Here is a 16,584-nt window from a genome sequence, read left to right on the forward strand (position 1 = left end):
TTTGAAGGAAATAACTGAAATAATCGTTATTCATGGACTCTATTATTGCCCATGTGAAAAATCCCAAAGAACTTAAAAAACACTCTGAGTATAATGTCTTAGTTCAGCAATGTTGTTATACAGAAAGTCAATATGCAAAAATCAATGGTATTTTTATATGGTAGAAATGAAAATTAAATATTGAAAATTTTAAAAGAAACACAATTTGTGATAAGAACAAAAAGATATTTAAATACTTAGGGATAGATCTACTGAAAATTTGTTTGAAATTTTACAATAAAAATTAGAGACTTTGAAGAAAGAAATCAAAGAAGGACTAAATTTTAAAAACTAGCGTTCGTAAGTGGAAAGTCCTAATTCATTTTCACCTAATGGACTTATGGATTCAAAGTAATCCTAACCCAAATCTCTGCAGTGATTTGTTGAAATAAACAGTTGCTTTAAAATTTATATGGAAATACAGTGTATCCACCATTGCAATCTCCAAAAGTATAAAATACAATGAAACAGAATTTTTCTTTAAAAAAGAGAGTTTCCAGATGCCACAAATGCCAAAGGCTTTTTCATCCTTTGCTACAGAGAGAGACAGCTTCCTGCATCTATGTCTGTCTTAAGAATTTTTTTTCCTGAAACAAAGACAATTTGAATCTGTTTTTCAAGGCTACATGTTTGGTCCAGGAAAATTTCACCTAAAGAAGGAGATCTATCATGTCAAAATTACTGTCTATAGCACATGAAAACTAAGAGACCTTCCCTCATAAGCTCCATAGAAGGAAACTTAGCAGATGAATAACTTCAGCCAATCCAGCAGTGGACATGGAAACTAAACCCACGAGATTAGCTATATACCTGAAATGTATGGAATAGAACCACAAATGGATGAAGGTGACCACCAAAATGAAAGTGTGATGTTTCGCTAAGTAGGACCAACAACTAGCATAGATCACAGAAGAGAAAGGATAAAATAATTTTGTACTAATGTCTTTTTAAGTGAAACATTAAGAAAAGCAAAGATATTTAATGGAATAATTATAACACCAAGAAAGGTAACATTGACTAATACTGATGCTAATAGAAGATAGGGAAGATGATAGAAAGATGCTATCTTTATCACTGCTTACAGGAAGGGACTGATGGATGCCGCCTAAGTAATTGAAGGATGAAGGTACTGTATGAAGTTATAATTACAAAGATAACCACTAAAACAAACAAAATTAACAGCCTTCATAAATATTAGAAAATCTATTCATAAAAAAGCACAAAGGAAATTGTACACAAATTAAAGACTTTAAAAAAAATCTACAAACAGGAGCACTTTGGTGGCTCAGTGGTTGAACGTTTGCCTTCAACTCAGGTCATGATCCCAGGGTCCTGAGATCAAATCCCGCATCGGGCTCCCCACAGGGAAACTGCTTCTCCCTCTGCCTGTGTCTCTGCCTCTCTCTCTGTGTCTCTCATGAATACATAAATAAAATCTTTTAAAAAATTCTCTAAACATAGAAAATACACAAGATCATATGGCAAAACTAAAATGAAACATATTTCTTATTTCAATAAATGCCAATAAACAGTTTTAAATTCAGTTAATTTACAAAGTAAAGCCCACATTTATGCTGTTTAGTGGAAAATACTTAAAACAATGTGACTTTAGAATAATAAAAAATGAAAACCAAAGGGCTGGCAAAGTCATGCCAGGAAAAGGGTGCAAAAGCAGGGGACAGGATTGTAGTATCAGACAAAAAGAGCAGTAGGTGAGATCTTTGAACAAGACAAAAAAAAAAAATACAGAGAAACCATAATACAAAGATGAACTGTTGACAAGCGAAATGCAGCAGCCATGAACATGCACACAGGAAGCAGCACAGTCTCTGTATTAATGGGGCAGAAAGTACAGCTGCAAGAAAAAATAGAAGAAACTGTGGACATTTCAGCGTATTCTTTTTGTCCACAAAAGACCAAATTTAAAGTAGGAGTATACAAAAATCGAAGACCATAATTAACAAAGGAGATCTTCCTTTTCTAGAACAAATACTGCATCCTATACGTGGAGAAAATATCCTTCTTTATACACGATCATGGAATGTTCACTAAAATTGCGCAGAAACTAGGGCACAGAGGAAAGAGCAGAACTTGCAATTCTTCATGTGTTTCACTTTTGAACAAAGGTAGAAACATTTTATCAATTAGGAAATGGACATCTGTTCTTGATTTATTAATTTTTCTAAAATTATGAACGCTTGTTGAATGTTTCCAAATGCCTGTCAGCATCTATGGAGATGAGCATATTTTTTTCCTTAGATCTTTTAATATTATGGATTGAATTAATAGATTTCCTAAAATTCAACCACCACTATATCTGGAATCAGGTTCACCTAATTATATTAAATAGTTATGTTTATAAATTGCTCTTTGATTATATTTGCTCATTTTTCACTTAGGATTTTACACTAGTATGTAGAAGTGAGATTTCTGATAATACCTTTTTGTGTGAAATTATTCATTTAACTATCATTATGTTCGTGATTACCAACATCATTTAAAAATATGTGGGAGGGGGGCACCTGGGAGGCTCAGTGATTGAGCATCTGCCTTTGTCTCAGGGGATGATCCTGGGGTCCTGGGATCGAGTCCTGCCTGCATCAGGCTCCCACAGGGAAACTGCCTCTCCTTCTGCCTATGTCTCTGCTTCTCCCTGTGTCTCTCATGAATAAATAAATAAAATCTTTAAAAAAAAATGTGTGGGAGGCACTAGCCAATGTGATTGAATAAAAAAAAAAACAAGTAGAGATGGAATAATCGGAAAAGATGAGATAATTCTTTCACTATACAATGACGCATTATGTGAAAAAACTAACAGAAATACAGAATCACTGAAATACTGAAATACTGCTGGAAACAATAGCACAATTCAGAAATTATACAATGTATAAAATTAAGTAACATCCACCAATAACATCTATGATGGAAAAGTCCTCATTAAAAATAACAAACCCCCCAAAAAGTGGAGAAAAGTCAAGAGGAAAGAGGCAGTATCTACCTGGAGCAAACTTCGCAATATTATCAACGAACAGGAATAGAACTGAACGTAGGAAAAGACGTACCGAGTTCTTGAACAAGAATAGTCAAAACTAAAAGTATATCAAATGCTTACAATTTAATTTACAAATTTCACATAAAGCCAATACAAATATGCCAACAGATACTTTGGGATTAATAAGACCAGATGATTTCAAAGCTCATGTGGAAAGATAAGATTCAGAAATAGCAAGAGAGAAAAAGCAGTGGTAGGTGGTTAACACTACCAGATCTTAAAACACATGATAAAATCTCCATTATGAAAATAGTGCGGTGCTGGCACATAACAAGATAGACCAAAGAAAATAAACTGAAATGCACTGGGACTGTGGAATATTATTTTTGTGGCAATTAAAATATGAGGGCTAAAGATTGATAAAGATGGACTTTTCCATAAGTGGCGCTGGGACAACTAAGTTGACTTAGGAAAATATTAATGTTGGATCTGTTCTGTACACCATACCCCAGAATGCATTCCAGTGGTTCAGAGATTTAATTATAAAGTATAAACTATTAAAGCACTAGAAAAATGGCCAGATTCTTTAATAATCTTAGAGAGAGGAAGTCTCAAATAAAAATCAAGGAGCCAAAAAAGAAAAGATTGTTGACTGTAAAAATAATAATTTTATATATAAACCAAAAAAAGAAAGAAAAAATAAAAACAGTCTGAGAGAAGATGTAAAACTATAAAGACTTTCTTGCAGTACATATCACAAACCCAATATTACTCTCCCAAATACAGAGTTCCTCAAGTTGATGAGAAAAACACCAACAACCTCATAGAAAAACAGACAAAACACATAGCGAGAGGTTTCACAGGAAAGAAAATAAAAAATAAGGAAAGATATTTTACTTCACTCACACTGAAGGAAATTCACATTAAAATGATACTAAGTTCTGTCTACCATATAACAAACACCTGAAAGTTTGATAATACACTTTTTGTTGAAGTAGTAAGGAAGGAAGCATTCTATAAAGAGTGAAAATTATAGTACCACCTTTCTAGAGGGTGATTGGCATCACCCATCAGAATTACAAATACCCTTATATTTTGACCCAGCAGTACTAGCTTTGGGAATTTATCCTCGCATGACAGTCAAAACATGTTTGTATATAGTTATTTATCACAACATGACTTCTAAAAACAAAATTGAACCAGTATAAATATTCACTTGTAAGGTACAGATTAATTAAATCACTATCTACATAAGCCAATATGTACATACAAGAAAATACTCTAGAGCAAAATAAAGAAAAAGAACATGATACATGGAAATGTATTATAGATTGAAAGATTTAATTTTGTTTATTTTTATTTTTTAAAAATATTTTACTTATGTATTTATGAGAGACACACAGAGAGAGGCAGAGAATAGGCAGAGGGAGAAGCAGGCTCCCTGTAGGGAACCCAATGTGGGACTCAATCCCAGGACCCCAGGATCAGGCCCTGAGCCAAAGGCAGATGCTCAACTGCCGAGCCACCCAGGTGTCTCAGATTTAATTTTGTTTAAATGTCCATATTACCTAAATTAATCTACAGATTCAACACAATCTCTGACAAAATCCCAATTGCATTTTTTAAAAAGAAATAGAAAGAGTGGCACCTGGGTGGCTCAGTCAGTTAAGCATCTGACTCTGGATTTCAGCTCAACTCTTGATCTCAGGGTTGTGAGGTTGAGCCCCATATGGGGCTCCACACTCATCAGGGCATCTGCTTGAGATTCTCTCTACCCTTCTCCCTTCCCCCACTCCCTATAAATAAATAAATAAATAAATAAATAAATAAATACATACATACATACATACATACATACATAAAATCTTAAAAAGAAAGAAACATGTTAAAAATCCATATGCAATATCAAGGGACACTAAATAACCCAAACATCCAAAACAATCTTGCAAAAGAACAACAAATCTGGATCCCTCATACTTCCTGATTTCCAAACAAGTTACAAGCCTACAGTCATCAAAATAGGGTGATGCTGGAATGGAGAGCAACATGCAAGCCATGGAACAGAACAGAACAGAAATTAATCCTCATGGACATGGTTAATTAATCTTCAACAAAGGTGTCAAGACCATGTAGTGGAGCAAGATAAGTTTCCTTAACAGATAACGTGGGAAAACTGTATAGTCATGTGCAAAAGAGTAAAGTTGTACCTTTAACGTTGTACACAAAAAATAACCAAAAATAGACAAAAGACTTTTTTTTGTAGGGGGAGGGGCAGATGGAGAGGGAGAGAGAGAGAATCTTAAGCAGGCTTCACTTCCAGTGGGTACTTAACTGATTGAGTCACCCAGAAGCCTCACAGGTGCAAGATTTAAACAGGAGACCCAAAACTATGAAACCCCTAGAAGAAAACAGGGGAAGTCTTCATGACATTGGATTTGGCAGTGATTTCTTGGATATGACACCAAAGCATAGGCAACAAATACAAGACTAGACAGATAGAACTACAAACTTGAAAAATTTCTGCACATTAAAAAAAGTAATAAAAAAGGAAATAATCAACAGAGTGAAAAAGCAATCTACAGAATGGGAGAAGAATTTGCAAATAATATATTTGATAAGGAATTGCCATTTAGAATATATAAAGAAGACTTACATTACAGCTCAACAACCACAAAAATACCCCAAATAACCTGATCTAAAAAATCAACAAAGAAAACATTATGGAGTTTTCTCCAGAAAAGGGGGGAAAAAAGAAATAGAATTACCATATAATCCAGCAACCCTTATAGGTGTATATCCAAAAGGATTAAAAACAGAGTTCAAGAGGGTCATTTGCACATCCATGTTCATTGTAGCATTATTCACAATAGTCAAGAAACGGGAGCAACCCGAAGATGGGTGAACAGGTGTATGGGTAAAGAATAGTGGTATTTATATATACAATAGAACATTAGTCAGCTTTAATAAAGAAGGAAATTCTATCACATGCTACAACATGGATGAGCCTTGAGGACATTATGCTAAGTACAACCAAGTCCATCCCAAATGGACGACACTCTTTGATTTGACTCTTCTGTGTTATGTCATATAGTGGAAGTCCTAGAAATACCAAGTAGAATGGTGGTTACCAGAAGCTGAGGGAAAGGGGCAAATGAAGAGCTGTTTCATGGGTACAGAGTTCCAGTTTTGCAAGATGAAAAAGTTCTTGAAATCTGTTGCAGTACAAAGCATACTGAACTGAACGCTAAAAAGTGGTGAAGATAGCTTAAAAAAAGAAAGAAAAAGCTTTCACGTTTCTTGAGGATTTATTAAGTAAAAAAAAGATGACCAATATTGTACATTGTATTCTTCCCTTTCCGTAAAAATATGGACATTAAGAACATTTGTTTGCTTTGGCCAGAGTGTGCAGAGGAATCTTGAAAGTTTACTCAGGAAACTAAACTGTTGACCTGTAAGATCCACAGGGTGCATGGCTGAGAACGGAAAGATGGAAGATAATGTAAGAGAGAAACATTTACACAGTCTAAGTGTTCATTTTTATTCATTTATAAGCCATAAGAATATAATTCATTTTAAAAATTGTATTAAAAATTAGAATCTTTTTTAAGGCATGGAATCCTTAGCTTGGAAGTCCCGGTTAAAGGAAAGCATTACTTAGAAAAATAAGTGTTCAGTAAGTCGGATATTGGGGTTTGGAATTTTAGGTGGGTTTTAGTTATCAATTATGGCATATTCCAGAAATAAGGCGACAGGAGGGCATGACTGACTGGGCTGCAGTTAATGACCACTGAGCGTGATGAGATAATGAGAGCCTAGGCTGTTGGCTCGGTCTTCAGGGATGTCCAAGTCTTCAGGAGGCTGGTGGTAGTAAAGAGAGAAAACCAGAGGCTGGACCCTTCACTGAGAGGAGTGTCCAGGAGGCCACAGTAAGGGCACAGCACAGTGAATCTGAGACACTCACCACATAGAGGAAGGTGTTTCCAAAGGGACTGAAGAGAAATGGTTCAGAAATGATCCCCAGGCTACAACAAAGAACAAGAAGCCTCTTCCTTCAATGTCCTGTTTCCTCATCTGTAAAATTGGGTTGTTGAGAGGATGAAATGTGCTCACAGATGCAAAATGTTAAGAACAGGGCTGGGCATGTAGAAGGTGTTCCACATAGCAGGTGAGAGAACCAAACAGCACCCTCCTGAGAGAGCTGCAGGGTTCACATGTCTTCTGGAGTTGGCAAGTGTCTGAGCATGATGGGGCAGGCAAATGAAAAGTTGAGCATAGAAGGGATTCTTAGCCTAGTAGGAGCTTTGAAAGTGGGAAGGGGAGTCCCTAGTGGGGCCAGTAGGAGATAGAGACCCTGATGATGAGGGGAGAGGGCCTGGTGCTGAACTGATAGTAAGATGGAGGTGTGGTACATGATGGGGCTGATGTTGAGGGCCTTTGGGAAAGAGTGATGGTCACTATAGCACTTACAATGGGCCAGCCCTATCTTTGGGTGCTTGGAGTGCCTTGGGCAGAGGACTGGTGGTGGGTGGCTGACTTCGAGGCCCTGGAGGACAGAGGGTGGTGACGTATCCTTGCGGGCTGCTATGGGTCAGATCTAGTGTGCCGGGGCCACCATGCCTGTCCCTCTGAGCTGACAGATGGTGGACTTCATTTGCTTTTTGGGAGGAATGTGACCATGAAAGAGGATTTCTTTTCTTGTCACTCTGGAAGTACCATATTTTGCTCAGTTTTTTCTTGTTTCCCTGTGAGTATAGAAACGATGATGCTTCAGGTGGAGCAGCAAGTCTCTTCACAGTGTAAGTGATGGGGCCTTCTGACGTCCACACAGCTTATTTTAATGAAGAAGGAAAGAAGATAGCTCTCCCCAACATTACAAACAAGCAATTTATATATTAGGAAAGGATTTTTGTTGCTATTTCCAATGTGAGCTACATTTGTGATAAAAACTGTATAATTATTTTGTACCATAGCAGACATTGAAAGATACATAATTTATTTTTCAATGTGTCCTTATCTGCTGACATACTGTGCTTCCTCTGTAAGGGATAAACATTCTATTCTTTTGCCAACATGCTGCACGTAGTACCTGCAATGTCACCACAAACTTACTTCTAGGAGACATGCTATAAGCACGAATGGACACTTTACTTGTAATCAACACACAATTTTTAAGCCACAGTAAATTCTGAATTTTATTGAGATGTATACATTTAATTTATTCATTAGTGCTTGTATATACACAATTGAATTCTCTCCAACCCATTGTAGTTTTATGGTAGATGACAAAGTACATGGTTCAAGCATTATTAATTAAATTCAGTAATGTTTACGAGATATTTATTTCCAAAGCACTAAAAATTCCATCTGCAAATAATCCCTTTAGAGCACAGTAGAGGGAAGTTTGGAGGAAATGCAGTGCCATCCATTAATTTTAGAGCATGTGTCTTTATGGAACCTGAGTGGTCGATTATTGTCTCCTTTAACAATCTTTTTTTTTTCTTTTTTTCTATAAGAGACAGAAAGAACTAGTTTCATCTGAGGCAACATGTCCAACCACTACGAGGTGATAGAAATATAAAGCTTATCTACATGTACATTTTTCAAAGTACAATGTCAGTGAGTCAATATCATGAACAATTCCTCCATCGCTTCAGCTTCTTTCGTAAGTACAGTGGCTGATTTTTAAGAGTCCCATAAAGTTCAATGAGTGCTTGCATAACATTGCCTAAATTGAATTATCTTTATCTTTGCATCAGTGAATAAAGCAGAGATTAGCTCCGGGCTAAAGGTTGCCCAAGAATGAATCAAGTGGCCCAGTGTCTGATGCTACATGTCCTAGCTCTAGGAGTTAACGCTTGTCCTCAGTAGGACTTGTATGCTGCGTAACAGAATGTGAAGCACTGACCACATTTTCCAAGGGTTGCAAAGACAAACCCATTGACATAGACACCAAACATCTAATTTCGACCTTCTCTTCACGATGTTCAATATCAAGTTTGCGTTTCTGCTCTGGTGATTTTGAGCAGCTTTCCAGGCTCTGAACTAAATGACCATCTATGCATATGCTAGTGCTGTTAATGCAGAATGGAAGCCCTCAGTGCGTGGCCAGTGGCTGGGTAAGCATCCCCAGGACTGCATCTAGCCAGACTGCATCACCGCACTGCATCATTGGTGGCTAAAGGGCATGTCAGTAAGTGCTCTCATAGTGGATGCTCGGTTGTTTACATTTTCCTCCTCCAAGAAAGTCTCCTCCTGGTAATGCCTTGTCTGGTAGCAAAGGTGTTCTCACTGACATGATGTGAGAGAAAAAGCTCTTGGTTGACACAAGGAAATCCTGTTAGTGATGGCCTTGGAGAGAAGTGCAGATGGCAAAGCAGGAGGCGGGTCAATCAGATAATGTTGCAAGAACAGTTCAATTAGCAGGTAATACAGGTTCTGAGTAATCAAGATAATAAATCTTAGGCTGCATCTTATGTTCTAGGGTTCTCCTTAATTTTTTTTTCTGTTACATTTTTGGCATGGGGGTGGCAAATTGAAATAATTATGTAGATTAGAACCAAAACGTCACCTAAAAAACAGATTCTTGGGGGCTGGCATTAACATTTCACGGCTAATACTCTTTTCATAAATCTTGGCATTCCTGTTAAATTATTCATACGGTGTTCTATGAGAACATATGACAATTTTTTGAAATGTATTCTTCACAGCATCTTGCAATCAGCCAGAATGCCACTCCATGGGTTATTTTTCTGAATCTTGCCATCTGAATGTTCTGAATAAATTTCACTTTATTCAATAAGTTTCACTGTTGTTTCCAAGCATTTCTTTTATGATTTCTACAGCGTCACTTCTATTGTATTACCCTTCCATTTTATTTCTTTCCCATCGTCTTGATTTCCCTTTATATCTGCCGTGTGCTTCACTTTACCACTTTTGCAATCTATCATTTCAGCTTTGAAAAAAGAGATTTCCTATTATCTGATCTTCTCTAGATGTACTTAACTTTGTGACACTCGTATTTCTCTGAGTGACCTTTGTGATATAATTCTTTGGTGCTACATCTTGAAAGTGCCTTCTGACAGATTTAGCGGGTGCCCTTTTAATTCCCAGAGTGGAACCGCCTTGCCTGCCTAGAATATACTTTCTGCCAGTCCCATATTGTCTTCACTTCTTCAGTCCGAGACAGTTCAATAATAACTCTTGCATGTGCCACTCCCTTGCTTCCTCTCACATTTTTCTTTTTGGAATTGTCAGTTGACTTTTTCATAGTTATTTGCCTAAAGAAATCTAAAGTCAGTGTAATGGAAACATATAGACATTCTCACGGAGCCCCTCTCTGGGGTGGGTGGATTGATGGATACCTTGCAAACCACCATTTTCAAACCTGTGGTTTCAGGGCCACATCCTCCTCCGTGTATATGTGGTTCCTCTCTCTCACTCCCAAAGTCCTGCCTGGAACTAGTATGAAGGGTCTTCAGTTGATTGTGGACCATCCTGTTATTCTGCTAAGGTTGTCCCAAGTCAGAATCTATTCTTCAAGGTGATGACAACCCTGCCCTGCCGTACTGGGTGATCTAAGGGTGAACCGCCTCCATCCTCGGTTAGTGGATTAAAAACCTCTGTATAGCAAAACCAAGTCTGAGAGAATGACGGAATCCCATCAAGAGCTGCCTCCACACCCCCACTTCCTGTAACTAATATTGTCTCCTTCTAATAATTTCATACTCTAGGCTGTGATGTTCACGTTTTCAATAAATTAGAATAAATTGTTTGCTTAATAAATAAGAAATCATGAAGTCCCTAGTATTTTTTTTTTTTTTTTTTTTTAGTCCCTAGTATTATTGTTAAGAAAGTCACATTCAAATGAGCTCCTTGCCTTTAACAAAAGGGATTCTGTTTTGAACTTCATTCCACAGGATACTTGGTTTTTCTTTCAAGTAGTTATATAACACTGGCATGTCTGGCAGCTTTTAACGGGAAGAAGTAATGAAATGGGTGAGGCAGGCATGTCTGCTGGTGCATATTGGGAGGATTGTGGAGAGCTTACAGAGATCTTCCTCCACAACCAGAAAGAACTCCTGAGCAGGATCCTAATGCTAGCCTGGAGGGTGAAAGAATTAGGTGTTTGATTATGTTAATCCTATTGAGATGATATGAAGAGTTTGTTATTCGAATGGAATAAATGAATAAATTTCTTCCAGCTCTGAAAATGGGTATAAACAAAGTGACTTTTCTGTGTTGACCTTGGGGAGGATGCAAGCAGCTCTTCTGGCAGCCTGGATTCAGACTCTTAGTTCGCTGAGCTTCCATGCTTGTCCCACTCACCACCGTGGCTGCACCTGGAACCTCAACTAGTAGAGTCCTAGCTGTCGGATAACTCAACTTCTCCACTGTGTCAATTTTCATGCCCCCCACACCTGGCCCCATCATCACCATGGCCACTGGAAATTGCTTTAAGCTTTCAAGAAGCTCAAACATTGATTCCTGACCATGTTGTTGTCTCTCCTATAACTCCATTTCAATTAGCATACTTTTCCTACTCTCTTCGCCTCTATTAATATTCATTTTATACCTAGTCCCTCTAGTGTTCCCAATATCTGGTCACAGAGCCAATGAAATGACCTTTCAACTCCTCACTGATGCGGGGTCAGCCATTATCACAATGCCTCCCATCAGAGCCTGGAATTCTCTCCTCATCCTTCAAACATTGCCTTTCTGATCCTCAAGGCTCTTGCTTGCTTCCTCTCTCACACCTCCACTTGCAGACATCATGGCAGTGTTTTAAATTAGGCTCACTAGAGATTCATAAATGTGATTCATGTAAACTGAGTCTTTGTGGAGGAGGCAATTCCTGATCTTTATTATCAAAGATGATGGAGAATATCCAGGTGAAAGTGAAGAATGTAGAGGGGGACACAGACGAGAGGACATCCAGACCGATGGAGCGGCAGCTCATGAGAACATCCCATCAGCAACCCAGGTATGAAGATCATGTAAACAGTTAGTTGGCACAACATGGTGCAGAAGCCAGCAATGAGAGTGCTGTGGATGACTCCAAGAGTGTTGATTGGATTTGCCAGGCCAGGTGATGATTCAATGTACAGAAACAGAACAACAAGGATAAAATGTGGGCGGAAAGATGATGAGTTTAATCTGACAGAGTAAAGCTGAGAAAAACACGGGTTGTGCTTGTCGGACTCTCCAGAGGTATGTTGGCATAGATCTATCAGGATCTTAAGAGAGAAAAAGGCACTGAAAAAATAGATCTGAGACTGCTGAAGCATGCATTTACGTAGACTTTAGTTTCAAGTTGCATAAGCCATTTTTTTAAAACTATGTGAGAATGGAAACTGGACCACAGGGCAGGAGGGACAGGAAAATAATGGGTCCTGTGGAAGACACTAGCGCTAAAACTAGAGACTCCTCAGGCACCCAGACACTCTCATTCTGCTTCTCTGTCCACTGGGCAGGGTGTGGTCACCCATAAGCCCTGCATCCAGTTCTAGCCCAACAGGCTGTAGGAGGGGAATGGAGTCATAGAGTATGAGTAACCTGCCCCCGGGCCATCCTTATTAGTGAGAAAGTGTTTCTCAGAGAAAGGACAGAGGCTCCTGGGTTGGGCCGACCTCCACAAAGGCATTATTACCACACAATGGAGAGGAACCCACTGACCTTGAAAAGGGATCCAAGAATGAAGCTGGGCCCAATGGCAACACACCGAGAAGCTCCATGACTTCTTCCTCTGTATAAGTCTTTTCCCTCTGAGAAAAATGGGGTTCTCGTTTGTCCACCCACTAAATTGGGCCACATTCTTTAACCATCAACTTAAAATCTTCCTTCAGGAAGAGTCTCTTTGTTCCTCTTAGCCAAAGTGATCCTGGATTTTTCTGTATCCTGAGCACAATTTTCTCAGTGTGTGCGTTATATCATTCCTTTGTGTCAATGCACCTTCTCTACATGCTCCATTTCTTATGTGAAAGGTTTTATTCATCTTTTTACCTTATCTTTCTTCTCAGCCACTAGACCAGCACACAGGCTCCTGCACTAGAGTGTAAGCCTCTTGACAAGAATACTTTTTGGCATATTGTTTAGCCCTAGCCGTTATAAAAGCACAGGCCAGAATAGGCAGTCGATAAATATTCCCTGGAAGAGTGAGTGAGACTGCAGTCCCTACTGTGTTACCAATACCTCTGGAGGGCTCTGAATTTATGCTAAGTTAATTATAGAATGGCAGTTGTAGAAAGAAGAAAAATCTATTGTTTCTTGAAGATGATTTTAAATTTCCCTGAAAACTAGGGTTCTTTTACTTTATTTTTCTCCCTGGGTGCTAGATGGTGGCATATATAATTATTTCTTCCTTGAAATGTCAGCTCATAAGAGTAGATCTAGGACATAGCATACCAACTAAAATATGAAGTTGCTTTTTAAGTAAAACACACACACATACAAATATGCAGAAAGAGAGAGAGATTGGTCTGCTAAATATGTATTGAGTGCCTCTCATTTCCAGGAACCTACTATTGCTGTGTCCATAATTTAAACCAATCTACACCTACTGTGGGAGACACCTTTGTTGCCATAATATAGACCTGAGGCAGGAATGGAGCAGCACAGGCTACCTCATTCTGGAGGGTTAAGAGAAGCCCCAGAGGGGAGTGATAAGAAAGCAGCAGGACAATCTGCCCAGTGGACCAAGAAACAGGATTCTAGTCAGAGAAAAAAAGCACATACAAAGGCATGCAGATGTGAACCTGTTTGGGTGGCACATAAGAACAAGGCTGTCCTCAGAAACACGTAATGTAAAAGCATCAGCCCCTGACCCCGAGTTCAGGCTCCTGGGTCCTTTGGAGCATCTTCTTATCTACACTGTGATTTGATGCCTCTTGGAAGGTCTCTTGACATCAAATATAAAGAAATAGAAACTTTTGTTTTCCACAATTACAAAGAATAGGAAATATGATCTCAAAAAACTCGGAAAAGTAATACTTAGATGTGTATTTACATCAAATCTTTTTATCTCCCAGTAGAGTTTACCATGAACTGTGTTCCACAAATCAGGTAGACAGCAGTAAACAGGACAGACAGGGTTCCTGCCCTCATAAAAATCAAGGCTCACACAGAAAAGCAGCCCAGACACAGTGCCATCAGGGAAGAGGAATGCAGAGCCATGTGAACTACTTTTAATTGCTGCCATAACAATTTATTATGAATTTAGCAGTGTAATACAATACAAATACACTATCTCATGGTTTTGTACATCAAAGGGACTCTGACACAGGTTTAACTGGGCCCAAATCAAACTGTCAGTATGGCCAGGTTCCTTTTCTGAAGCTCTAGAGGAGAATCTGTTTTCTCACCTTGTCCAGCTTCCAAAGGCTGCTCATGTTCCTTGGCTTGTGGCTCCCCCACACCTTCAAGCCAGCAACAGCAAGGTGAGAACACATGCCATCTCCTCTTCTCCTACCTCTTCCTCTGCTTTCAGACCCTTGTGATCGCGCTGTGCCCACCTAGATAATCCAAGACAATCTGCATATTTTAAACTCAGCTGGCCAGCAACATGAATTCCATCTACAACACAATTCCTATTTTTAAATTAGCATAAAATATTCACAGATTTCGGGCGCTGGGATGCGGATATTGTTGGGAGTCATTATTCTTCCTTTTGCCAGAGTGATAGAAAAGAAGGTCTGGCAGTCTGGCGTCTAAGAGACATAGAAAAGGTGATTCTGCCAAAGGAATCTTACACAAAGTGGTGGAGGAGAGGGAAGGAAGGAATTTCCTGACAGAGTCTCCACTGTCTGGCCTTATCTACAAGATCTTAAGAGGAGGTGGAGAGCACGATTTCCAAAAACAGGGAAAGTGGTAGAATGGGACTCAGTGGGAACAATCATGTGTTGAGGTACACCAGGATGACTTACTCAGGATACAGAACTAATTTAAGGGTTTGGCACCTTACTTGGGGGGTAATGAGAAGTTATTGGTGAATATTAAATAGATAGGAATACAATGAAAATGGTGTTTTTGAGATGATTGCTCAGAATTAACATGAAAACAGAGGGGGTGCATTGGGGTGTAGAGAATAACAGGGAACAGAGAGAACAAAATCTGGTGATAAAGGCAAGAGGCAGATGTTTTATCGATGGCACAATACAAGCAAGCTATGCAGAGAGTTAGACTGACTTGCCTCTGATAATGTGGTGTCACCAAGTGCATCATTCACGTTAATGTTAAAATGAGGAAATGAGGAAAAGAGTCCATTTTGACCAGATAGATCTGGATTTGGTTTGGGGGCAGATAGCATCTCAAGAGTATACCATCTTTTCTCCTCCCTGCATGTCCCACTTCAGTGGAAAGGTTGTCACTTCCTTGAAAACTACTTTCAAAATCTGTGGGCTACTTTTTTTTCTTTCTAAGATTTATTTATGAGCGAGCAAAGAGAGAGAGAGAAATAGAGAGAATGCAGTAAGGAGGGGCAGCAGGAAAGGGAGAGAGAGAGAATCTCCAGCAGACTCCCCACTGAGTGCTGAGCCCCATTTGGGGCTTGATCCTATGACCCCCTTGGTTGTGACGTGAGTCAAAATCAAGAGTCATGCTTAACTGACTGAGCCACCCAGGTGCCCCCAAGATCTGTAATTTATGAACATGGTCACATTCGACCCGTGATGGCCTGTGAGCATGTGTTGGCTTATTCGTTGGACTCTGTTTCACCAGTGCATGGACCACAGCAGGGTTAGTGTGTATCATTTGATAGCCAAAACATACTCTGGTTCTAAGGGATGACGTGTGATTTATTATATCACATATCTTTGAGATGAGGAGAGACCATAATTGAAAGGCAGCTTTCACTATAGAAAAATAATGAAAACTCAAAGTTTTTGAAGAAAAGAGCAGTATGAATACAAATCTATGCTAAAAATTCTGAAGCACAACAAATATGGGAAATTATGGGGCTTTGAAAGACATAAAGATAAACAAATAAAGAAAATGTCCTTGACATAACGGTTAGCAGATTTATATAGACTTTAGCATATTTACAGAATCTTACATGGGTCACTGAAACTGCATTATGCAAGTAGACTTAAGCAGACTCTGGAATAGGATCCTGAATGCAGAGATGTAATAACCGTTAAGAAGCACCGCTTATGTTTCAGGCTACAGCTGAGTCAGAGCTTCCGGGGTTTAAGAAGCTTGGGTGTAATAATAGTCAGTGTCCCAGAGGGATGGAAGTCTAGGTGTTCCACATTCCAAACTGGACCTCAAGACATGTCTCATATTTTCAAAGAGACAGTATGTTCTCCTTTCAAATCTACTTACACTCAGGGGTTGAGATGTGATGATAGGCCTGTGTGTCTGGGGAAAGGTGAGTGATGCTCAGGAAAAGCGAAAAGCCCTGCCACAAATGAAATTTAAGATTGAAGAAGACACAACTTTAGAATCTTATAGTTTAAATCTGACATTTAGGTCTATGATTCATTAGGAATTATTTTGTGTCTATGCTGCAAACTATTCACGATGGTTTTGCTAGTGGTTTTGTGTATATATATATATATATT

The 16,584-nt window shown here is 38.8% G+C and overlaps 1 long non-coding RNA gene across 4 annotated transcripts in view; it reads right to left on the reverse strand.

Annotated features, from left to right (window-relative positions):
- LOC111093865 overlaps positions 1-16,230 on the reverse strand; it is a 32,759-nt gene extending 16,529 nt beyond the window's left edge. For 2 of the 4 annotated variants that reach the window (XR_005383693.1, XR_005383690.1), the window contains exon 1: positions 16,077-16,230. This is a non-coding gene — a long non-coding RNA (uncharacterized LOC111093865). Of the gene's footprint in view, positions 1-12,703; positions 12,793-16,076 lie in introns of all 4 variants that reach the window. The other 2 variants (XR_005383691.1, XR_005383692.1) reach the window with 2 other exon arrangements.
- Positions 16,231-16,584: the final 354 nt, after the last annotated feature.

The sequence above is a fragment of the Canis lupus genome, chromosome 34, assembly GCF_011100685.1.
Source record: "Canis lupus familiaris isolate Mischka breed German Shepherd chromosome 34, alternate assembly UU_Cfam_GSD_1.0, whole genome shotgun sequence".
Classification (NCBI taxonomy): Eukaryota; Metazoa; Chordata; class Mammalia; order Carnivora; family Canidae; genus Canis; species Canis lupus.